Source organism: Falco rusticolus, chromosome 15 (assembly GCF_015220075.1).
Source record: "Falco rusticolus isolate bFalRus1 chromosome 15, bFalRus1.pri, whole genome shotgun sequence".
NCBI classification, from domain to species: Eukaryota; Metazoa; Chordata; class Aves; order Falconiformes; family Falconidae; genus Falco; species Falco rusticolus.
The window spans coordinates 1,686,558-1,712,655 of record NC_051201.1 but is presented as its reverse complement, the minus strand read 5'-3'; the positions used below and the strand labels follow the sequence as shown (position 1 = coordinate 1,712,655).

The following is a 26,098-nucleotide window of genomic DNA, read 5'->3' as shown; positions in this document are numbered from 1 at the left end:
TACCAAGTAGATCAAGGAATTTATCCAGTTTTAAACCACTTTTTGCAATTTTTTACACCCAGTTCTGCTGCCAGCCTGGTATCCCTCTGACGTGGGCAGCAGCTGGGGGGCAGCTGCCTGTGTCACAGCCAGAACAGAAAGCCACTGCGAACATCCAGGCAGCAGTTCCCTGAACTGTGTCCTGAATTAACGCCAAATCAATAGGCATTTGGGTGACCGAAACCGCTGTCACTGCTGCCTGCCTCTGATCGACTCAGCCCCACGCCACAGCGGGCGCTCACGGCTTCGCTCACCGAGTGCTGCTTTTGCCAGAATTGCTGGCTGAAGCCACCTTCACTTCCCCTGCCGCCTGTCATCTCATTCCATCAGGAGCAATCGCTTTCAGGGCCATGCCGTGAGCTGAATCACGGAACCTGCCTGGGCTGAAAAATCCCTCTGCAGTGGAGTTCCTCTGGATGGCATCAGCTCCTGGACTTGTTCTTCTTGGCAGCTGGAGAGGCAGAATGGTGATGGCACCACCTCGACACAGCCCCGAGACCCTCCTGTACTCCCAGGCTTGGCACCCGGACACCGTCACAGTGCTGATGCTCACAAGAGCTGCAGCTCAGTAAAGTAGCTCAGTGTGGCTGGACTTGAGGGCCAGGTCTCCAACCTACACTGCCTGGCTAATTTGCCACTTGACAGAGGTCAAACAAGCCTTCACAGAAAATAGCACGAGTGACAAGACTCCTTAAGGCCAGACTTCAGCTACAACTGCCTTAAATGCCAGTCGCTAACAAACCAATCCAGTGGTACTCCACCACAGGCTGCTGCACCATGCCAGGAGCCACCAGGGATGGACCTCTGGAGCCTCCTGTCCCAGCCACGGCACCTGTTGTGTTCCAGACCCTTCCGCAGGCCAGCCCGGGCAGCGGAGCGGCCTCTTGTGCCTCCTGGCATGTTGGATCACACAGTCTGGCTATGCCAGGACTACATCACTTGGCAGCCACCCCCCAGTGCTGAAGGGGACGGGCCCAATTCATTTCAGTTTCTATAAACCCTTTCACCTTGGAGCCTCATGACTGAAATTGAGAGATTAAAACCAGCTTTTGCAACACAAAGCGTTAATTGTTTACTTTAGGTACCAACCAGAGGGTGTAAGGACAAACCGTGTGTTTCCTGATCTTGCTGGGTTTTTTTACAAGCAACAGTAGGTCTCTGCCACCTCGGGCAGCCCTCGCTTCACCCCCAGTCCTCTCTGGCAGATGCTTGGACCATCACCAGGTTGTTCCCACAACCTCCACACCTTTCTGGGCCCAGAGGTTCACTAATGCCACTGACTCCCAGCTCTCCGCGGCCAGATTATCCAGGCTGAGATTATCTGCGGCGCAGAGGCGAGCCAGCTCAGGGCTGTTAGCCGGGATGCGGCACTGCACCAGCGCGGCCATGCTGCTCCGGAGCCGGTTCTGACACAGCACCCAGAGAGCTGCTTCCATGTCACACCCGGCCTCAGCCAATACATCCCACAGGGCCGAGCTGCTGCACACAGCGCCCATGCGCCTGCCCCGTGGGAGCTGACAGGACGGGCACGCCAGCAGCTCCCACGGCACAGGGACTGGCACGCCAGCAGCTCCCACGGCACAGGGATGTTGCATGAGATACAAGCTCCACGCTGCAGCACCAGGTGCCACACTGTGCCGGGACGCACCGGGTCTGCACAGGCACTGACCCTGGCAGAAGCAATGCTTTACCACCGCATGAGCCCAGGCAGGGCTCCTAGGCTGCGCCTACGCCATGCATCCAGCACATCCCATGATACTGGGATCTATGGGATATTTTGGTATTGGATTTACAGCAAAATGTGGCTACGCTGCCCTCTGCTAGGATGACTGACAGCAAATTAAATTAATCTGGTATCCTCCTCTGGACCACAGCTTAACCTTTGGATGAACAAACCAATTCTGCCTGGCTAGAACCACGCATTTATCTAGTGAGGATGTATCACGCTGTAGCCCCTATGTGTAGCACCATGCTCCTCCATTAGCCTTTTTTCCCCTATTTCTGCAAGGATTTATCCGAGTCCCTGTTCCCCACTTTCTGATGGATTAATTTACTCTGTCATTAGATCAAAAGGTGTTATATCAAAGGAACAAATGGAGAACCATACACCGCTTTCACAAAAGATACAGGTATTTCCCAGTGCATCAGAGCTTTGTTCCAGGCTCTCTACGATGACGCTTTGCAAAGGTTGCTATAAAATCTGGGATTTTATGCTTGCTTCATGCACAGCCTCTGCTTACAGCTCCTCTGGTAAAAGCTCCAGCAAATTCCTCTAACATGCCATGCTGTCCTGCTACAGCAATGCAGAAACACCAGCCAAACACTCTCTCAAGGCCTGGCTATCACTGAACAGCAACGGTTTCTTACGCAGGCAGGTTTGTGAGCCGGCTTTGGGCGACAAGAGCACCACGACACTCACAAAATGACAGGGAGCATGGTGCACAGATGCCAGGAAAGCCTGGCAGAGGATCCTGACCTTTCTGCTTCTCCCTGAGCTGCCTCAGTTTGGACCTTGGGATGATTCCGTCTCCTCAACCACTGCCACCAAACAGCTGCAGATCCTCTGCCAGGCTTTCCCCCTGCTCAGGCACAATTACTTTGTTGGTTATAGACTGGGAAACTTCATGTTCCAGCCCGCTAGATTTGTGCAGGCCAGTCCAAAGAACTCCTTATTTTCTTTCACTTTACACTACACAGCTCTATTGCCAGAAGAGCATTTAAAAGCCATTAATAACTACAGGCTGGGACAAAACAACGCTGTTATCACTCCATCAAACAAAACCTCTGCCATGTAGCTGCTGTTTGTGACGGTCAGTAACAAGGGCCAACATGCATGGCCTAAAAGAATATATGAAAGGTTGCAAAAATAATCTGCTGCAGGTTAATGCTTACCTGCAGCTCTTAGGAAGATGAGCAATATTGCACATAAAGGCACCGGTACTGTGCGGTGCCGGGGTGGTGAGCCAGGCTTCTCTCAGGGGAGCACCTTTTGCTCTCCCCAACAGCCAGCACTGCACTGTCCCCCTGCTCCAGCAGTCCACACAGATGTAGGAGGCAAGGACCAACCATTATTTGTAGTGGTTTTACTTCAAAAAGGACAGGCAAAAATAGCTGTGGATATCACACAGAGCTGGTCTCCATCTACCACGATTTTTGCAGATGCTCCACTCTTGTGAACGGGGAATTTTTTCTTGCTTTCTAAAAACTGATTCAGGAACACATCTATTTTAGCACTGAAATGTGCAGGACGGTCTGGCTGTGCAGAAGGAACAACTCAGCACTTTGCAGGAGTGGTACATGCAGCGCACAGACACCGAGCAAAACGCATTGATTAGGATGGGGCTTTGCATACTAATTTACATTATAACTGTTCCACCCCCATTGTATCAGGGCCGGTGAATGGAGGCATTGTCTCAGGGCAGAGCATTCTTCATACCAAGCCCCTGCAAATGGGAGCCCTGGTGCTACCTAATAACAAAAACAAAATCTCAGCAGAAGTCCATTAGCATCCAAAGGGCAGGAGCCTGAATGCATCAGAAGAATTCTTTGAAAAGTAAGAGTGAAACGAATGTAATAAAATGCTACTATTAAGTGATACTCATTGTCCAAATTAAACCATCAGAAGCAAAGACCTTGACTCTCAAAATGTATTCAGCACAGCACATGCTGCAGAGCCCGGGAACAAGGCTATTACCGATTTTAAACCCTGGACTTGTCCCAAGTATGGATTACTTGATTTCTTCATGAGCACTTGATCACATGGCACTATATTTGGATTCCCAGAATAAAAGCTCAAATCTTCAGGCAGGTGCGCGTGGCTACACCCCTCCCGCACACATGCAAATCCCCACTTGCACCCAGACCACAGAAGATGATGTCTGTAGGCCAGGAACTGCAGGAGCTATTAAATGCCCCAACACGGGAGCAGGCTGAAGACTAGAAGAGAGCCCAGCACTCTTCAAAGCAGCGAGGCTGAAAGCAAGACAGAAGACTTTTCTAGAAACAGCAAAAAAAAGTGCAATATTTCCCTCTTTCTGCAGAAGTTGGCAGCATGACTGGCCCAGCAGCGCTGGTAAGTGCAGACCTTCTCACTCGAGGAATGCTTGCGTTCCTCCAAAGCAGGGGAGAAACCACAGACTTCTCCGCTACACAGAACACATGATGCCATGCAATGCCATTTTGGAGTCATGAGTTGGTTTGCTGGTTTGTTTATTTAAGGTACAATTCCTAAAACTCTTACATACTAAGATAAAACCTCGGCTATCTGTTGCTTCTTTAGCTTTTCGAAGGCCATCACAGATCAAGAGCTGCCAGGAGGGTCCGAGCAGCAGCCTTGAACTTCAGAGCCAGATGAGCGAGAAGCTGACCCGGGAAGCCGCTCTCGTAGCAGTGCCGCAGCCGGCCGCCCTCACCGGGGGTCTTGCGCTCTGAAGCAGCTGAACCAAACCAAAGGGACAGGACAGTGCTTCCCCGCTCCCAAAGCTAGCCCAGAAAACTGACCTCCTGGGTTTCAAAACCTGCTAAGCTCCTTGTCTGCAAACCTACCACCCAGCTGCCTTCTCCTTTTCCCAGAGTAGCCGGTGGTTAATTCACATGCCAGGTGTACCTGGGGCTCCCCCCCACCTGCCTGCTGGACCCTTACTGCTTCAATCCTCTTTTTACCCCTTAGCTCATCACTGAGCCCCGGACTGCTATGGGAAAGAAGCACAACACGCTCCCACACACCTGCAATGCTATGAGGAGCAACAGGCAAGCCAGCGACTCGTGCTACAATAACCCGCCTCAACGCACCGTTTAAAAAAACAAGCAAACAAACAAACAAGCCCAAAAAGCCAAGCTCTTTTCTAATTTTACTGAGCCTTCAACCTCTCGCCTTTGGTGTCAGCCCCAGCAGTGCCCATCCGCAGGCACACACAGCTGAAAGAGCAGCTCAGACGGAGGGTGTGCATGCTCTGCCTGTCATCCCAGCAAGCTGGCTGCTGTGTTCTTGCAAGCTTTCTCAAGCACTTTGTTAGCAGGGGCTCACTGTGCAAGGAAACAACATCAAAGTAGCAAACACCAAGCGAGTAACTCCCCGAGAGCAGACAGGCTGGCCCAACCAAGCCCACCAACTTTTCTTGTTTAGTGCATTTTTTCCTCTGGAAAGTTACGAGATGGGCTCTGGCTCCCACAGCTCACATCAAGTTTTGGTGTAGAAAGCGTTTTCCTGCGGTGTGCCGCATGCACGCTGCCACCCCTGTGTCACAACAAAGCAAAGGGCTCACCTCGATGTTTTACAGAGCTTCAGGACCAGTGGGTCACGAACAGGTACTCATCCCAGCTGCTCAGTATGGGCAGCCCCTCGGGAAGCCACCTGCTCTGCCACAAGCCAAGAGGTGTGCAGAAGGAGCAGGGTGCACTCGAACAGCGCTGTGCTGCTCTCGGGAGAGGGTAAAGCACAAGAATCTTGTTTAAAAAGCACTGGATAACCACCAGTCCTCCCACTGCTTTTGTGTGCGTTAGCCTGGCCCCAGGTAAGCAGAACAAAAGTCAGCCAAACATCACTTTCAAATTTTTGATGTCATTACTGCAAATGGAGAGCTAAACAAACAAAAAAAATAAATCCATTTAAAGTGAACCCTAGAAAATTAGAAGGTTGGGAAAGCGCGCAAATTCTATATAAACAGTGTAGTTTAGTAGTCAAGGCCTCCTGGAAATATGGTTGTATTAGAAAATTGCTACATCACCACAGCATTTCTCGTATCACGCTTCAGCACGGAATATTTCACTTAGTTTCTTTTCTCAATCGCTTCATGAACCCTACATGTGGACATTTCAAAACAATGCCACTTGCGGTTCCCCGACACACAGGATCTGCATATCAATGTCCCCCTGGCCCCTTCAGCTCTGCAGAGAAAGGCCATAATCTGGGTTTTGTTCCCGGGCTCTAGGCCCCACGGAGTGGAGCGGGAACTGGGCTGTGCAACCTCTATTCACCCTCCCCAAGCCCTGGGAACATCTTTGTAGCCCAGGACAGGAAAGCTGGGGGAGGAGGAGCCGGGAAGGGGCCCGAGGACAGTTCGGGAGCCAGGCTGGGTGGAAGGATGGTGCGCTGCATCAACCTATTTGCTCTCCTTCATCAGAAACTTCCAAGGGGATCGGTACAGACCCCAACGGGGGAATCCATGCAACGAGACCGCAACCATCCCCATCAAGCCACTTCTTGAAAGAAAAGGCCACACCAGAAATCATAGGACTGGGGGCATTTAAGCTGCAGGGAGGACGCCTAGCGATGCTGGGCTGTGCGTGCACCAGCTCGGGCAGGCAGGACACCCCCTGGGAAGGTCCCTGGCCACACGCACGCTGCAGACCCGCGCGGGGCAGCATGTGACCACAGGCAGCAGCCACCAGCCCAGGCAAGAGTAATGGGGTGCTGGGGTGCAGCTGTACGGCAAATGCAACACATCCCAGTTCACCCTGCGAATGGACAAATGTGTTTCGGATGATGCAAGCACCTTTGCACACCCCTGACCCAGTGTTTCTCCCACAGTCAGTAATTAACACAATTTATATTTTATGCTAAAATTAGCTACCCAGGGATGTGTGCTTCCCACAGTGGTGCCAGCACACCTGTTCCATTAGCCAAGCCTCCTCGTTTCAGTGGGGGACAGGAGCTGTTAACGAGGTTTTACTCCTGCAGACAAACACCTCCCCTCCCACTGCCCAGTCCAACCTCTGCCTGCACCCTGAGAGAGCCCCTGACACAGAGACCAGGGAAGGGAATGAGCAAAACCATCTTTTCAGCCCTGGTCCCTGCAAAACCACATGCTGCACTGGTACTCACACACAGCTCGTTGCTGTGCATGGCTATTTTTGCACAGCCTATAGAACAAAAATATAGGTAGCTATGTTAGGTGAACATTTACACTGTTTCACGTTGTGATCACAGCCAAACTAGGTCAAGCCTTAGCCGGTATGCTTTAAAAAAAGGGAAAGAGGAAAAAAATAATCAGTGAGAGAACAGTGAGCTCCCAGGGAAGAAAATGTTTGTTATCATCTAAGAATCTTACTGTGCACTAGATGACTGGGGGAAAAAATACATATACATATCCACATCTCTTCACACTGTAAATGGTAGATTATTTTATTATAATTCTTTTTAAAGGACAGCAAAGTACCTTAGACTGGAAAAAAGATTTCTTCATACACATTTCATGCACCGACTTAAACCGAAAAGTGGTTTTCGCCTACAACGCTCTTAAAATGTAATCTGGTAGCCTGTTCTTGGTGCAGGCTATGGGCAGCTTTATTGTATTTCATGGCTTCTCTGCCATGAATAAAAGCTATTCTTTGCTGCACTGAAAGCAGGAGCCCAGTAGGTAACAGGATCATCAGCCCCACCGGTAAAGGCAACTTGATACTGTTCTTTAAAAGGGGAGAGGAAGGTAAATTACTTTAATTTCTATTAAAAGAGGACTGACTCCCACTAGAGACAGGGTCCTTCTGTTGGAGCACTGCGCAAGCTGGATGCCTGAAAATGGAAAACATGGAAATTGAGGTGGTGGGCGGTCATCTCCTCTCAGGAGTGATTTCTGTTCAGCTGAGAAGCAGGCAACGCTGGGAAGCAGCAAGACATACCGTCTTGTGTGTCCCAGTCACTGTGGTGGTTACAGGACAGTTCCCAGTTTAACGTGAGCGGCTGACCACTGAATGGGATATTGGGCAACGCTTCAGCTGCAAAGCACCCACACTTGGGCTGCAGTCCACTGTTCTGCTGCGTGCGCTCTGCAAGTTTGACCGAGCGATGGGACAGACATTAGACATCTACGAGGCAGCAGTCCTGCTCCTGGATTGCCACCTTCTGCCTCCCAAGTCGGCAGGCAGAGGAAACCCTGCCAACACTGCACAGGCTCATGGAAATTAGGAATCGGGTAATTTTAAATGCTTTCTCAGTGAAAAATGTTCTCAGACTTCGTTAAACATGCCAGATAAAGCCTCTGTTCCTGTAAAACCTGACGCATGACTATCAGTCAAGGCCAACGTATTTACCCTAAAATTGGGTAATATTGTTTTATGGTTCTTAATAGTTCAAGCCGACAATGCACCACTCTGAACAGACGCTGCCGAGCAGTTTCTCAGCTTTTCATCAGGACTGCGTAGGCGTTGAATTCTGGAGCTAATCACCTTAGCAACGGCTCTAAACATATGTGCAGTGACATCAGCTGATTTCTGAAAGCTGTAAATAGAGGATAATAGCACGAAAAAATTCTGGATTAAAGCCAAGACCTAAAAAACATACTATTAAAACACTGCCTGTAATTCAATGTATGCAAACTTGTTTGCATCCCTGCTCCCCAAAACCTGTGTAATTACACACCTACCTGGACAACTGGTGATTGCCCCACTGCAGGCTACTCTCAGAAATTTCCCAGAAACCAGGATTTAATAGAAATCCCTCTTCAAATTTAATTTTAAAAAGCCTGGAGAACAATCTGCAGATAACCTCACACAGCATGAAGCAGGCTAAAGGAGACCTGCTCCAGCCTACAACCCTGTGCTTAAAGCCAATGAGCAATAACCTCAACTTAGGAGAATTATTTGTAAATAAGAAAATAAACAATGCGCTCATGGGCTTTATCACTGACTCATGCAGGAACTGTGAACAGGAACCGTGGCAAACTCCGCTTTAAGGATGTGCTGCCAGGCCCGTGCCCCTGGTAAAGAAGAGTTAAAGCAGCATCAGGCATGAACACACAGGAGGAACCCATTTCTGGAAGGCCATGCTGGCGAGCAGACAGCATGAAAGGGGCATATTCTGCATTACCTCATGTTTGGTACCTCATTAAGATCTTAAACTGTCCGTTTAGGGAGTCCCTCAATCAGCCATCAGCGTAAGACATGAGGACAATAACCTTTTTGTTTTCCTCGTTTCGTTGTGACCCATATTTCTGAGGTCTGTTGTGCAGGATGTGACCCGGCCGGCTAAAGAAACCTTTGCAGTGCCTCCATGTTAAACTGGCACACCGGGAGGGAGAGAGGAGAGGGGAGAAATGGGCTTAATAGGATTTTCAAATGTCAAAAAATATCTTTAGCAGGCCCATTTAGGCAGAGTCTTAGCACTCGCTGAACTTGAAAGCAAAATTTGCTGTGCAAAGAACACAGCTTGCATGCTAAGCGGACCCGAGGAACGCTGCTCCTGCAGCACAAAGCCACCCGGGCTCCTTCGCCCTCTCCTCCGGATGATTAAGGGAAGAGAAAGGCAGAGTGTCTTCTACATCAGGGCAAGGAAGGTGCAGGGGGATATGGGGTGCCGGGGGAGCTCGGTGTCGGCACTCACCACGTGCCACCTGTCTGCTGCGCAGCTGGCGAGGTCCCTTGGGTGCGGCACGGGCAGTGCTTCAGGCCAGCTCCCCAGATACCGACCTGGCCCACCAGGCACCCTGCCCGCAGCACGCTCACCTACAAAGGGACCAGCAAATCAAGCTCATCAGATTTGTGAAGCGCCCTGCATTAAAAATAAGAAATAATAAGGCTAGGGAAATGGAAAATGCAAACTTGACAGCTGCATCAGAAAAAGGATGCAGCACAGAGCCAGAAGCAAGAATTTCCCCCTCCTTTTTTCTGTACAGGGCTGGGTTTTTTTTCTCTGTCAATTAAGAGTTGCAGGGAAATTCAGTGAATTGAGATCAGCAGTGTTAATCGTTATTGCATTTGAATTTAATTAGCATTATTTTTTAACTACAGGTAATTTACAGTGCCTCACCTAAATGTGGAAGTCAGGTAATGCTTTCTGTTCACTAGAAAACCACCACGCCAAAGATAATCCTGCTATTTGCTTTATGCCTTTAATTTCTGTAATCCATGGTTACCAGCTTCAGTGAGCCTGCCATGGTTACTCCCCTGCTCCTTTTATCAAAGGCTCCTGTGTGCGTCTCGCTGGAGCGGCAGCACTTCTGCCGAGATGCTAAGAATAGCAAAGCCCCTTTCCTGAGCGCTCGGAAAGGTGAGATGCAGGGGAAGGATGAAGTTTCTGAGAACCGCAGGGGGAGAAGGGGACCGTGTGGGCCAGGGTCAGCCAGCGTGGGACCAGGCTGATGACGTCCCAGACAAGGAGGTGCAGCAGCATCTCCTGCTTCCTGCCTTTCTTCTGCTTGCACGAGCAGAGGCTTAGGCTAGCATTCTGCCCTCAGCAGATCTCCAGGATGTCTATTTGGCATCTTTATAATCTATTTAATTTTTTTTTTTTTTTTTGGAAGTCCCTCTCTGTAGCCTGCATGACTGTTTGTGTACCTCAGAGCTTTTGGAGTCAAATCTTCAGAGAGACACTAAAATTCTGGATTGCTGTATCAGTACGAGAACCACTGTGCCCCAGGTACAGCCAGTACATCTGCGGGGCTGGGCTCCTGTCTGGCCACAAAGTGACCTGTCACCATCACCCAAGAAAATAACTGATCCAGTCACATTGTTATGAAAAGAGACACGCTGAACACATTCGCATGGGCTGAGCTCGTTTCCCATACGTGCACCACACCTCGATCAGCCAGCTCTCCAAACTGGAGCTGGCCAAAATCTTCAAGCATTTTGGATACGTTTGCTAAGCTGTACACCTGTGAGAGATGAAGGAGATGCTGCTGAGCCGGAGAAGGTAAGGCAGAGTTCTCGGGATGGGGAAAAGCAAACCTGGCATTGCTGAATTGCTGGTCCTGGAACTCAGAGCCTCACAGCAGTGATGCGCCGGACGGATGGCTGCCGCAGCAGGGACTGACTGACCACAGCGCTGCAGGCAGTCAGACCGCCCCAGAGCCCCAAAGCCATCTGGCAGGCCCAATAAACAGTTTGAAATATCTTACACATTACTGCCCTATAAAAGCTTCCCTATGTCCAGAGCATTTGCAAATCTAAGTCAATAACACCTCAAACCTCTGCAGGGATGGACATGCTCCACAGCTTGAGAGAACAAGCATCACCTCGTCATCTGAAGACCTTTGCCTGATAACCACAAGATCCTCTTGGAAGCACATGCAATGCCTAGATGCTGATGCAGCTCAGCATCCCTGGAAAACACCCTCGTTTCCCGTGGGCTGTCCTGCCTCCTGTTAGGTCCCACTGCAGGGCAGCTCCTGGGTGCTGCACTCGTTCTTAATGGTATCGGTAGGACAAGAGACTGGGTGTCTCGCTTCCAGAAGGGCACAAAAAGGCTGGTGCCACCATCGTCGCAGGCCTGGCAGCCTGTGGCCTTGTGCCAGAGGAGCCTGGGACCCCCCTGAGAAATGGAAGCCACCTCCCCTCTGAGCGGGAGCTGCAGCTCTGCCTGCCTCGGGCAGCCCCACTTCCCCGCTGTGGCACAGCCGCCTGCCCAATGGGGTGACACACACCTGGACTCTTCTGGAAACAGCTATGGTTTAACTGAAGGGCAAACCTGACGTTCCAGGGTAGCTAAGAAACATCAGAAAACCGTACAAAAACCAGATACATTCACCTTTTTTTTCAGGGACCTATGCCTTTAAAAGCAAATGCTCGAACACCCTATGGAAACTGGTGCACATGTGCCTGGAGATAAACAATATCACGGGACAGGTAAGCTAGTTACTCATGAATTATCACACCATCTCCCCATCTAATTGCATAGCTAAACGGTCAGTCATTTTAATCCACCGTAAGCAGCTTATGCTGTCTTATGTGGCTCTGCAACATTGCTCACTTCCTGATTTGGAAATAATAATTCTTTAAGTCTTGCCCTAGAAGGTGTGAAAGCCACCGTTTTCACAGTAACCCTGCACAGATTCTGAGACTTGTAAAGGTGCACACATAGGACAGATGTCTCCTGAAAGCAGGTCCCAAACATCTACTTCATACTCAGTGCAGAGCAAAGCAAGGTGATCTTTCTGAGGAGTCACAGAAGAAATTTTACATCCAGATACAAGCCCGTCATGCCAGCACCCTGTACCATCAATATGTGCTTCCAATCTTACCTGACCCATACCCTCAGCCAGTCTGTTCCTTACCTTCTTTCAACAAATTAAGTCATCTCCTATGATACCATTCCAAAATTTTATTTCTCCTATAAAAAAAGGCTGGTTGTCCCGAAATTACAATGTCCGAGAGCATGCCTGCCAGCACACCTCCTGGGAGCACCGTCCAGCCACTGGCTCTCCTCCCTGCCCAGCTACCGTCTCGCTGCAGGACACTGCACACCCCCAGTGCTGCGTTTCACTGTCCCCACTCCCACAGCGGGATCAGCACCCTCCTTGGCAACGTTGGAAGCCAACAGGACTCAGTTGAGCCCACCCTCCCACTGTGCACCATGTCCCACTGAATGAAGTTGCATCACCCTCAGCACCTGCTTTTCAGCATCTTTCACCTTTGTGCCCCACTGCTGCCAGCCTGCTCTGCTCACACACCACAGGTCCTTGCTCCGTGCTTTCCCATAATGTCACTCATCTCTTCCACACCAACAGCTGACTGCTCTCCAGTTTGATTTCTCCATTTATTCACCACTAAGTTAACAGCAATGGGGCACCACAATCTGCACAACAGGTTTTGATGCTTACAGATTCTAGTGTAGCAGTTACATGATTTAAAAAAAAATAAAAAAAATCATACTTTCAAAGCCCTTGGAGACCCACACAAGTAAGCATAAAATGCTGCAAGAGTCCACCAAAAGCGCCCCCACATGTAGACATTCCCCTGTCCCTCCCCATCCCCAGAGCCTGGAATATTCAAAGCACATTTTAGCTTCTCCACACAAATACGTGGATAAGCAGAGGTTGCAGGACTTCTCTAAAGACCATGGGGAAAAAAAAGCAGGGTTTGGGTTACATCAAGGTCTTTTCACTACTTGAAAACTACAGCCGTTGAAAGTGAAAGCTCCTGTGCTGTGGAACCACAGAGCTCATGCATGCCGCTCGCACGCTTTCCGCTCACGGAAACGGCTGCAGCCAAGGGGATTTTTCTGACTTGCAACACTGGAGAACTTTACCCCCTGAAACCACCCATGAACTTAGGCCAGTGACCCCAAGTCAAGCTTCAAAATCATTCCAGACACCGAGCCAGATCAAAAGTCACTAGCTGGAACCGCCTGCCTTTGATGCCCTAAACCCCTGTTACCGATATTGGGCGAGACCGTGGGGCTAAACTCCTCCTGCAAGAAATTTTCTTTAGCTTGATACAAAATTTATTTTACCATATGTAAAATTCATTTGTGTAGTTGCACACCCTAGTAGGCTTGAATGGGGCGAAGGAGTATTTCAACTCCCAGTGCAATTTATTATTTAAAAGCAGTAAAATTACATTGCTGATAGGAGAGCCCGGGCTGAGAGCAGCGGTGATGTAATGGGTAATGCAGCTCCGCTCGCTGTATGAACCACGCTGTACATTAGCGTGCTGGCGAGGGTGGTTGCTCCTATCAATTATTTATAGTCTTCTGGCGCGCAGCCTGGAGAGGGTCACATCGCTGAAAGCTAACTTTATCTGCATTGTTCCCAGCCTCCTGCCCAGCTGTCACTCTGCTTGCTAATTTAATACACCCAAAGCAGTGTAAAAGGATGCAGGACCGTTGGCTGGGTTGGGTTGGTTGGCTTCCTCCCCAAGCTGAACAGGAAGGTGGGCTCTTACTGCGAGCTGCTGGGGTCTCAACAATCTGTGTTAAAGTGCTGACTTGGCTTTTTAAAACCTGCCTTTCAGACTTCCCCTAGTCACCGGGATGACCGAAACGTGTAGGGTTTTGGGGCGAGCATGCTCCAGGGGAGTGAAAGGTGGGATGTCTCAGCAGTGCGACAGGGTTCTCCGTCTCTGTTACTATGCCACGCGAAGGGCAGGATGCACTGTATGTTTTCCTAGGCATCACAGCAAGAGCTATTCAATAACATATGTAAATATTGAGGGTGGGGGCGGGGGGTGGAAGAGAAAGCACACCAGCTCTCCAGAGGAAAAAATAAAATTAAATTTTAAAAACGAAGGGAAAAATCTCTAGTAGATTTTTGTTCCAGCTAATAACTGGAAGTGCACAGCCAAAGTCTGATTCACCTGTATTTCACCACAAAGGAAGGGACGGCATCCCTCTGTACTGGCCCACCACGCAGGAAAGCAGCCCTCAAGGCTTTGTCCCTACAACTCACCAGCACCCCTCTTCCACTGTTTGCCTCGAAACTAAATCTACCATGGCCACTCTTCAAACCTTTGAAATATATACACACTGTTTGTTTGGCCTGATATCTATATGAAGGCAGTGAAATCTTAACTTTAGCTTCTTCAGGGTGTCTACCACTGCAAAGAGATGCTTCCCTAGGAAATTGTTCTGGCAAAAACCAGGTGCAGGAAGATGACCTGCTGTTTTTACAGCTCCTGCACTTGGTCCTATCCTGCTGCCCAAGAGGACTCACATATCCCATATGCTGCATCAAACATTTGTGCCCTGCTTCAAACTAAAGTCAATTCCAGCTTAAATAATACAGCATTTTTCAAGTCTTACAAAGCCAGGTAAATAACCTGTATTTTCCTGCAATTAGGACTGGTTGGCTTACTTCAAGCAACAAGAAGTACCCAGGTTTGGTTTAGACGTACAATGATTGTGTCTGAAAACGACGCAAGGAAACTTCATGGAAAATGCAACATTTGCACAAAAAGGAAGTTGGTGAAAAAGAAAACACAGGCCCGGAGGAAGCAGGTTTGTTCTGCGGCACCAGCAGGGGCCTGGGAGAGGCTCCTACTGCGGCACTGCTGGGGCCGGTACTGCCCGGTGCAGCAAGACCCGCACCCAGCACTCCGGCAGCACAGCAGGGGAAATTTTCTCAAATTCCGTGCAGGCCCCCAGCACAGCCACAGAGGCTCGGCTAAGGCAAAGGCAACAGCCAAAGCCTTTCACATTAGCACGATTCAGGGCAAACACAAGATAGAAAATTGTAATTAACCTCTGAGCAGTGAAAAGCAGCAGTGAGCATTTTCTTCAACTTTTCTTCACTATGAATATCAGGAGAATTCTGCCCAAAACTCCAGAAGGGGGAAACTGGGACAGCCACGGGAGGAACAAGGTGGTTCCCATCCTAGAGGTGGCACCACCATGGAAAACCAGGTTTTGACCAGGAGCAGAGCCTGGAGCGTGCAAGACCATGCACTGCTGCCACTGCTCCAGCATCCTCAGGACCTTTACATCCTCTCAGAATCCAGGACTATTTCCATGGCAACTATCTGGAGAACTTATTAAGTAAAAGAACTAAGAACAGTTTGAGCACACAGAACCTACATTTGTAACGTACTAGCTGACTAAATTAGCAGTGCTGAGATTTTTACTGATCAAAACAGATCATGCTCTAGCAACTCAATCTTCTTTTTGCCACAGCTAAAAAGAAAAATCTGATAGTAATATCAGTGCAGGGGGAGGAGGAGGAGTTACCGGTTTTCTAAGACCACAGCCATACATCAAGCCAAGTCTTATCCCATTCAAGTGGTTCAAGAAACATTATTTTACTATCTGACAGTTCAAGTACTGCTAAATAAGGCTGAGTTTCCAAAAGATTATAAATTTCATCACAAGGCAGCTACTAGAGAATCAAAAAGATGACTATCATGTGACACAAAACAGTTATCTAGTACAAAAACTCATTGCATCACCTCAAATTGGTACCAAAAAAAATAAAAAAAGCAGCGTGATTTGCAACTCTGCCCTTCCAAGCTCTGTGTAGTACCGGGTGTTGCTCACCCGCCTGCCACCAGCCCCAAGCAGGGCTCACATGAACGCCATCCCACGTGTGCTGGATAATCCAACAGACACGATAGCCTGCTCATGCCTGATCCCAATGAGGCTCACAGTGCCAAGCAACCCAGCAGTGCCAGCATGGAAAGCCACTGGAGCTGGCTGCATTCTTGCACTCATTTACAAGTTAATCATCTTCCTCACTTCACTCAAGCATTACTTCAAACAGAAGAGGAAAAATCACTGGTCCTTTATCATATTTAGCTTGAAAGATACATGAGTTTGGAATATTTGCTCTGAGAAAGGACAATTTGCTTATTAAAGCTAATTTCAAATACATTAAGAATTAGAAAAAACTGTTATTGTAATACTGAAACAGATTCTTCTTTCTCAATTTGATTATTCTGTAACCGAACTCCTGTTCCCTTCCAGGGTCAGTCTCAAAACAGCAGAGGCAGCGCGACAGAGCCCTCAGGAATGGTGACGAATGAAGGATTATGTTTGTGCCTCTAGCATGGAGCACACTCCCAGCTACACACACTGACTGGAAGAAGGCAAGGGGGCCGGGGACACACCAAACGTAGGGCTCACACGGCACTGTGTGAGGAGGCAGAACCAAGATGCAGGGTCTGAGCAGCGCGTCTAGGAGTGGAGGTGCGTGCAAGCTGAGCAACATCCTCCACTCCCAAACTCACAGCAATTTAGTGGCTACCTCGGTACTGAAGCAAGGCTGGGCATCACAGCAGTGACTACAATTCCTCTGAAGCATAGGGATGAGGAAATTACCAAAGTTTTGGCAGCACTCAAAAACAAACGCTGCCTGAGAATTTCATAACAGCAATTCAGAGTGAGAAGTAAATCTCAACAGGAATGATTTTGGAAGTGCTTTAAAAAAAACCAAAAGTGGTTAAATGAACTGTTGGCTCGGTCACTATGTCCAGCCAGGGAGATTATATTCATTATTGATTTACCTTAGAACAACTTGGGAACTCATTTCCAATGGTTTCTAATGGAACCTGGATTTTCTCAGTCCTAATCTGCCTCGTGAGGTTGAGCCTCCTGCAAGGAAATACAATACCACAGCATTAAAATGGCAGCTGTCAGATGTACAACAGCCCCATTCATTTAATGAAGATAGTGCAACGGTGATAGGGATTTTTAAAGGCTACTCCAAAAGGCTCCTCTGCAATTAAATAGAGTGGTGAGAACATCGTGGTGAGGATGGCTTTGTGAGTGCCTATAGATAATGGTGCAGGCCTGCAAGTCTGGGGATTTACAGAAACCAAAGGGAGGTTATGAAAAGTTTATTTTTGTAGTATCAGCTTGCACACACTATCTATAGTCCTTTCAGAAGCAATGCTGATTAGTGGTTTGAGCAGAGAAGTGGCAGTTTTGAACTTCAGCTTCATTGCCTACTCAGCCACAAACATACAAAACATTTGGGCAAGTCACTTTTTCAACAGCCACAGCTGTAAGATGCGCAGAGTAATGCTTTGGTTTCTATTCTTAGCAAAGCACGGGACAGAGACAGCATAGCATATGTACAGCCAGTAAACAATTCTTCCGTATGATAATCAAAGCCATTTTAAAATAGTAAATTCCCATCTGAACAAATTAAGATCTTTATGAGGGTGCACAAGCACCAGCCCCCATTTGCAGACACGACGTGCTCAGAGCACCCAAGAAAAGGAAGCCGGTTTGTGGCAATCTTGGCACAGAAACGGGCGATCTCAATAAACAACCGGGCGCTGTAGCCTTCCTCCCATCTCACTTCGCACAGCAGGGCTCGCGGCGAGCTGGGTCAGCCATGAGCACCAAGCCCAGTCGCCTTCAGAGCAGGACAGCCCCCGTCTCTGCCCCACAATGCCGGGAACGCACCCGCTCCCAAAACCCACATGCTGGGTGGCATGGGATGGGAGTGGGCAGCAGGGGAGTCCTCACACACACACACACCACCCCGAGAGCTGGGGAACGGGGTTTTGACCAGGACAACACATCGTCAACATCTGCTTCAGCAGGAAAAGCTGCTCCACTTAGGGAAATGCTTTTTCCTCAACAAAACGCACTGTAGCAGGCTCAGCCTTCTGAAATGTTGGTCTGTTTTTTTAGCAGGTGAAAAGAGTATTATTCCTTTATGTACCAAAAGCTAAAAGGAAATTATTTTTCTCAACCCTTAGAGAAAAAGATTCCTTTAATACAAAACCAAGCAGGGAATACTGTAGCCTGAAAGGAGGCTTCCAGAAAGGTGTGAGCATAGAAAACAGAAGCTCATAGCAGGAAGAAAATTGTAACATTACCTACAGGCTTTGAATGCACATGCAGATCTGCATCACCGAACATGAACAGCCAGCAAAATAATCAGTGCCAAAGAAAAAAAACCACCAACATTTGATCCTCAGCTATTTTCTAAATTCATCTGCAAATGCATCCTGCCTTAAGACAAATGAAAACCAAGGCATGATGGATACATGGCAATTAACTGCAACTGTTATTTTTATTATTTGTAGTGTCTTGCTAGAAAACAAGCACTGCCTTTAGCCCTGAGACGTCCTGTGGAAGCAGCCGTCTGCTTGCACAAAAATCACTGAGCATTATATTCTGCCCCTTCTCTGGTTTAATGTCTCACCCCGCAGCTCCAGAAGCTCCTGGCTCTGTCCCTCCCCCTCCCTTCCCGTCCTTCCTCCAGCTCCTTCCCTTGCAGCCAACGTTTCCACCTCCCTCCCCTCCTGGCAGCGGTGCCGGTAGCGTGCCAGATGTCAGCCTAACCCCGCAGCCGCCGTTTCGGGTCAGTTATCGGGGTTATGGTGCAAGGGGAGTGGTGAGCTCTGGCAGTGGCTCCCACCTCATCAGGCAGAGATGCGATGGGGTCTGGGCACTGCTGGAAAATTTAGTTCCAGCCTCTTTTTTCCTGTTAATGAACTGCCGGCAGCAGAGCCGGCAGGAAGTTTGAAAGACTGTTCATGCACACCGCAATGAAAGCCTTCGGCACTGAGCGCTGGGTAAGGTGACCCTTGACTATGCTAAGCATCAGTCATTCGTAGAAGTGTCACTTACTACACGAGGGGGACGGATGACCTGAATGTCTCCTACAAGAATAATTGCACACTGAAGGCAAGGGCTAAAGTTTCTGGGAAAGGGATGCTGCCGTTCACTGGGAGCCTGATGCCGTGGCACTCCAAGGAGGACCATTCAAGAGACACTGGGCTGCTGCAAGGAGGCAGCACTTGATATATACTTAAAGTGAACCCAGACCTGTACTCTTGACCAAACTGCGCTCCTTGAAGGATGTGCCCCCAGTGAAGGAATGGCTCCAAGGCAACGGTATGCAGTTTGCTGGATGGCAAGCGGAAAGCTTCAAGCCTGACATAAGCCAGGGCTCGGGTTCCTCTATCATACTGAGGCCGTGCCGCAGATAAGGCTGCGTCAACTTTTCCATTTGAGCACTCTCCCCTCTAAGGTTTACAGTCAGAGCAAAATGTTTTGCCCAGGTGGAAACTGTATGCTCCCAAAGCAGGGAGCTGCCTGTGTATATAAAGCATTATAATGTCACCCACCCAGACTTGGTTTCCCTCCACAGGGAAAGGGAAAAATCTCATCTTCCTCCCTATGAAATTCTTCACGTTCCTCCACATCCGTACCCCTCGGACGGGGCTGCTCATCTACAGTCATACAAAGTGCCCTGTAACGTTGAACAACCCAGTACTGAAACACAAACAGGTTAAACATTAACCTAGGAGCTAAGAGGAAAGCATGCAACCCTCCTGCCCCAGCGTCAACAGCCTGGCTCCCTTGCACTGCCTCTGGCAGGGCTCCTCCGCAGCACCACCGGCCATGCCACCACCTCTCCCAAGAGCAGACGGCGCTGGCACCCACTGTGCCAGGTTTCTGGAGAGGAAGGGAGGCTTTGGGCAATAAGGGTGTTTTTCCCCTATAAAATCCACCTGCCTGTGGGAAAGGGGGGCAAGGAAAGCAAGGTGGGAGCCGGCACCTGGGCCCCCCAATCACTGCACACAAAAGTGGGGTGCCTGGAGGCAGGATGCCACTCTCCCTGCTGCCGCACATGCTTGCGGGCTCCTCCAAACACATTTTCCTGGCGTTGCGCTACGGCAGAGCGAGAGGCAGCGAACCCAGCTCACAGGCCACCAGCTCGCACCCGTTTGGCATCTTATTTTCATGTGTGTCGAACTATGAGTATGTTCCATTTCCAAAAAAGTGCCGGAGGAGACTGCCTCCCCCACGCCAGGGGCTGCAGGCACTGGTCCCCATGCCTGCGGGCAGGTGCAGCACCCAGCACCCAGCTCCACGTGCTGGGGAAATTTCGGGGCCTGTTGACACGCATGGGGGATGGGGAGGTATTTCGGTACCAGCGCGAGGCACAGCCCTCCCCCCTGCATGCTTCACTGCAGTTATCCCTGAAGACAGAAAAATTTGTGCTTGTTTTCCTGCTGCTGCTGAGCAGCTATGAAATGTCTCCCACCACAGAGAGCCTGAATAAATCCCGGCTCCTGAAGCAGCATCTGAAATCAGCTTCTCTCCAATCTCCATCACAATTTCAAACCTTTAATTTACTGAGGCTGTAGTGAAAGCAACATTTGTGTTTGTTTACCGGCCACAGAGGAGCACTGAGCACTTGCTGTTTATCACATTTACCCAACAGATATATTCTGGGGAGCTTCTTGGACCGGCCATGACTTATCACAAATTACTGGTCACAAACTTTTCCTCTCTGTCCCCATGAGAGCCCAGAGACCCACCCTCAGTCATCTGGGTGCTTTGTCTGCACACAGGGTGCTTCTAGTAGCCTTTTGGAAGCGCTTGAAACGAGCCTGGGTTTCTCTGTTTCCAAGTTCAAATGAAAAATACAAACCCCCCAAGCAAACAGAAAGGCAGAAACCAGTCTGATTTTATTCTTCTTCCTCTGTTACATCTTGGAGAGCTGGACCAAGACACGGCAGCTTTCGCCTGGGGAAGCACCCTTGCAGGCTCTGTGGAGGGGTGGAGGCCACACGGAATCTGGAAAACTTTCCCCCAGTACCTTCAGTGACTTAAAGATTCGTTGCTGTATGTCAATGAAGCAACTTTGTTCTTTCTGGAGGGAACAGACAGATTGCAGGAGAAAACTATATCCCAATTGCTGCCAAATCCCACAGATTTAGTTATTAGTAGGCAATTAGGAACCATTATTAACACTTCCTACTACGTTAAGCTCCATTTACACTGCATCTCTGCGCCAGCCTGGACGTTTCCAATGGAGCGGCACCCCAGCTCCAACACGCACGTGGCATCACGTACCGAAAACTGTGTCTTCCTGCTTGCTGCCTCCTGGGCCCCTTCTCCGCAGATGTACTGATGTACTGAATGCAGTTGTCTTACAAAATCAAATTGCAAGTAAAAATACAGAGATTTAGAAGGGGTGGGGGAGGAGGTAAATAAAAGTGCGGCTGCACAAAGAGAAAACAATTTTGCTCTTGTTTTTTAACCCACAATCAACATCTGAGCTATTCAGGAAACTGGTGCACTGCCCTCCAACCAACTTCAATTAGGGAACTCAAAAGCAGTCAGACAAAAGAATGCCTGGGAGTTACTGCACCGCACAGAGATATTTTTAGCAAGAGCTGGGAGGCTGTTTGTGGGACACTGCTTTGCTTCCATTGCATTTCAGCTTTTGTATTTACATTTGCAGGACAGTAAGATTTACTAGGTCAGAGGGAAAAAGATAGGAGAAGCAATGTAAACGATGTGAATCATTTTGCTTTCTGATGCTCTTGGAAGGTGCTTCAGCAAAAGCTGATGGAGACCAGAGTGAAACAGAACAAATTTGCCTCCATCTGCTTTGAAAATCATCTTTCGGCAGAAAACTCAAGTCACTCTTTTTAAAGGGGTGATGTAAACTAGCACATAGAGCCCCGGCAAGGCCCATACGCCCCACACGCCGTGGGAGAGAGCAAGGCAGCCTTTGCACACAGCAAAGCTGCAGCTGAATCCGTCCGGTGACCTCTCCCCACCCCCGGTCACCAGATGGATGCACAAGCTGCACGGCAGCGACGCCAGCGCCGGGGCGGCCTATCGGCACTGTCACACGAAAACGCTCGTCCCAAAGCCACGGCCAGAAAGGCCGTTCGGCTCTTCAGTCCAGAGCACAGAAGTGCACGACCAAGCCCTAACGAGGCGCTTCTGTTTTTCAGAAGCCGTTTCCTAAAAATGACAGGCTGCGGCTGCCGCCCCCTCCACGGGCTGGCAGCGCCGCCGGGAAGGTGCCTGCAGAGCCCCGGGAGGTGAAGCCCGAAGCCCTGAGCCGGGGCGGTGGCGGTGGCTGGTTTTGGGGAGGCGGCGGGTGCCCCACCGCCTGCGCTACCGGCATCGCTCCTCCAGCGCATCCCCCTCTTCCGCTCCCTCCCACCACTGCGGCAGCGCAGATGGCAGCAGTGTGACCTCGCTGTTCCTGCCTCCTTGTTTTGATCCTGCAGTCTTGATTGTTCAGGCTAATCCCACACTCCCAGCCTTGGCTGCCAGCCAGGACTGTTATTAATGGCACAAAAGCTTCTCATTCCAGCTACTTCTACATCCGCTAATGCTGTTGTTCCCTTCTCTCGCTCCCCCTCTTGCCACATTACAAACTGGAGCTGGAATATATTTTACAAGGGGAAAAAAACCACACCACCAAAAAACCTCTCTGATCATCCTTGCACACCAAAGACTCCACCAGAACCATACAGGAAAGGCTGAGCAGCTCCAGCAATGATTACCAATGCCAAAGCAGTTAAGACCACCCTGCTCATCCAGCGTTCAGCTCTGAAGCGATGAACAGCACACGGATGCGGGGAGTTTCCAGCAATCCCTCAAGGAACCCAGGATCCCAGGCACAACTATGCACAGCTGCCCGCAGGGCCCAAGGGAAGGGCTCTGCTGCCCAGGGCAGGAGAAATACCAACGCTGCCCAAAGGGCTGAGAACCTGAGGATGGGCAGCACCACAGCTGCAGGGGCACAGCACCCATCTGCTCTTCAGGTGGCAACAGGGCCACGGCTGCCTCGCTGGGGAAGCTGTCTGCTCTCCTGCCCCTGCTCTACGCAACAAATGCTGGATTCAAATATCTGTAAAGCTCTCATTAAAAGCGCGTACTGAAAAGGCTTCAAACTATTTGCAATTTAGCCCCTCACATGCCAGTCTTTCCTGGCAGGTCTTCTCTCCCTCTGCCAGGAACCCAAAGCCGCTGTGCAGGGCCTAAGAGCTGGTACGCCTTCTCTGCCTGGTGAAGGCTTTGCACCGACAGCCCACTGCAGCAAGCACGCAGCTGTACACCTCATCCTCCCTCTGCTTTAAAACACCCTCCCGGCAGGAGGGTTGCAGGGCTGAAGCCCAGCAGGAAGGGCTGGTTGGCCTCATCGACCAGGGGGCTTCAGCACCGGCACGATGCTGGGGTGCAGGTCCCACATCAGCTCGACCTGCTCAGACCCAGGGCTGGTTTGGGAGGGGAAGCAGGGAGGATATTCATCAGGAGCTTCGGATCTACTGGAGACCAGCGCATCACGCACAAACCCCTCGGTAGGTGCTGGGACATGGCTCGCAGCGGCTGCGACTGATGACCCCAAAAGTCTGATCATGAGCTGAGCAGAGTGGGCCTCAGCACCGTGCTCACCACACTGAGGGCCACCAAGCTGAAGGTTAATGAGGTTCAGGCTTGCTTTAAACTGCAAGCCCAGCAAGAGGTACATGTCCCTGGGACCCTCCCGTGGGAGCAACCCCACCTTCCCGTGCTACAGAGCAGGCAGTGCCGCAGGTGCTGGGAATGTGCTGCACAGAGAGCATCACATTGGTGCTGTGTCTGAAAAACCTGCCCAGTTTTCAGCCTGAGCTGTCATCCTGGTGAGATGATTCACCATTCTGCCCTCACTGCTTGTTGAAATGCAGGAAAGGAGAAAAGCAGCTACGCGAACATTTCTTCTGATTAGGAAGGTCAGTACATTTTTAATAAAGGGCTCTTTAAAGATAATCTCATTTCAGTATTTACACATGTTAAAGAGGTTACAGAGATCAAAATGTAATGAAGTCGAGAAGGAGAGGACAATAAAAGTGTGGCTGGGATATTGCAGTGAGCAATATCTCTAGCCTGTTGGTTTAGACTACAGGAGTAAAGCAGCAGGGCACAGACCCCAGCAGAGGAGGTTCAGGCACCAGGAATAACTAACCGGCTGTTGCTCAACCACGAAAAATCAGTAGCACGTTTCTGAATACGACCAGTGTCTCCAGCTTCTCTTTTCCCTGAAATACAGCACATCACGCCACCCCACCAGCGAGCCCCTGGCACCTGCCCGCTCCTCGCTGGGCATGCCACTGGCACACTCAGTCTGACAGGCTTGTGCAAGCACCCCTGCTCGCCCCGTGAGCGAGCGCACGCCACCTCCCACACCATCCGACACATCTCCAAACACCGCAGCAGCCTGTACTATAGGCGGAGCCCTTGTTTACCAGCACACAGGCCTAATTTAAACTCCTGAAGTCATCTCCAGCCTTTCACTATAGCAACCCCAGCAAATCTTCCCACTGTTATATGTGCAGAGCGGCTTTGCATCCAAGCTTTGCATCGGCCGAGGTTAAATCTGACAGAAGTAAAAACTGAAATATCTGCCAGCAGCTCCCAGTGTCAGCGGTGGAGTTTCATAAAAACTCTGCTCCAAAGACAGAACTCCAGCGTGGCTGTTCATGTGCCACAGATTAACCCTAAGGAATTAAAAATTCCCCTGAAACGCTCAACTCCCACTCCTCCGGGCATTCGAGGAAACCTGCCCTCGTTCTGCTCTGCTCTGCGTGCACTGGGTTTCTGTAACGCGCACAATATGCCGTTTGCTTTACAAAAACTTTGCGATGGTTTGGGGACGGGGGGATGCACACCAGCTCTGCGTACAGCGAATGAAGTCATGGGGAAGAGAAAGTCTATGTCAAGTTTGGAATTATTTCTCTACTGTGCTAGAGAAAATTTTGGTGCCTGTTCAAAGCTACCGTGCATTGTTGCAGAGGGTGCAAAAGAAAAAAAAAAGTAATCTTTGTTTAAAACAACTTAATAGTCGCAAGATCAAGAGGAACAAAAGGGAAAATATATTCTGAGGGAAATGTGACTTCTAGAGCTCGAACAGCACTTGAAGTCCCCATCAAATAACCTTCAGCCGAGGTTGCACAGAACCAAGAGGAAGCAGGGAAGCCAGCACAGATTACCAGATCACAGGGAGGGGGTAAAGCCAAGATAACTGTTGCAAAGATCACAAGGGAACTGCGCGTATTTGGCACAGCTGCACCTGTAATAGGTTAAGTTGGTGCCCTCGTGAAGCAACTGTTTTTCAAGAAGTAATTAGTGGAGCAGGCAAGAGAGCCACAGGCATAAGGGAGGTAAGTGAAGAAAGAACTGCAAAAATAGGAAAATAGTTCAAATTAATAAAAACTGTTTTCAAAGCCAAAAGGACTTGCTGCAGTCATCTCGGCAAACAGCCCAACAGGCGACAGAACACCCCCGAGTTAATTCTCCTTGCATTGTCTACAAATACAGACCAACTACAACAGATACTATAAAACCAAGACAGCATTTAAAGGGGAGCCTAATGTCCTTATGTTTAAGAAATGCAAGATCTGCTACAGCCACCAGCTAAGCTCATCTCACACCAGCCACCTTCCCAAGAAATCTGGTGCTTTGTTTTTCAGTTTAATTTCTTTAGGTTCAACTTCCAGCAGGCAGGGACTTTTCCCTCGATTTTTAAAAAACATCCCAGAACAAAGCAAGCAGGATGGGTGTCAGGCAAGGTCGGCCCAAAACCCGAGGGCAGCAGATGTTCAGAAGGCGAATAAACTCCCCAGCACCCTGCCCAGGCTCTGGCAGTCAATAACACATGGGCTTCCAACCCACCAGATGCTCTCAACTTTCTCCTTGCTAAGCTAAATAGCTTGTGTTTCCAGCTCCCAATGCATGAAACGAGTCTTCTGAGTCCCATTCAACCAACCAGCCTCTTCTATTCTTTTTTAAGTGAATAACTATGTTAATCTCATTAGCTATGCTATGGCAAAGCCAGTCTGGGAGTTGGTCCCACCTACTACCCAAATCACCTTCAGGGGCTCCTATAACACAGGGAGCACATCAACCCCAGGGGTACTGGGAAACAAGAAATACTACTGGTTTTAGGATAACCCAACCTTATGGTGCCAGGCCAACAAAAACAGCAGTGGCCCTGGGACCCAGAGCAACCCTTGTATCACATCACAATGCTACCGAGCATCATCTGCAGGTGAGCAGCGCCAGTCACTGGCCTCACTCAGCCCTTGGCACTGGTCACTCACCCTCCCCGGCTCCAACACACCCACACCTCAAGAATTTCCCTGTGCCACACCTGCACTTACTTGCCAA

General features: G+C 49.6%; 1 protein-coding gene across 8 annotated transcripts in view; it reads right to left on the bottom strand.

The window, feature by feature from the left end:
* The window catches only part of ANKRD11 (ankyrin repeat domain 11), a 159,291-nt gene that overhangs the window by 57,013 nt on the left and 76,180 nt on the right, over window positions 1-26,098 (bottom strand). The window contains exon 3 of one of the 8 annotated variants that reach the window (XM_037409233.1): window positions 16,681-16,768. The exons of the other annotated variants lie outside the window; for them this stretch is intronic. The gene's annotated coding sequence lies outside the window, so the exon portion shown is untranslated. The remainder of the gene's footprint in view (window positions 1-16,680; window positions 16,769-26,098) is intronic. 8 annotated transcript variants of the gene reach the window in all.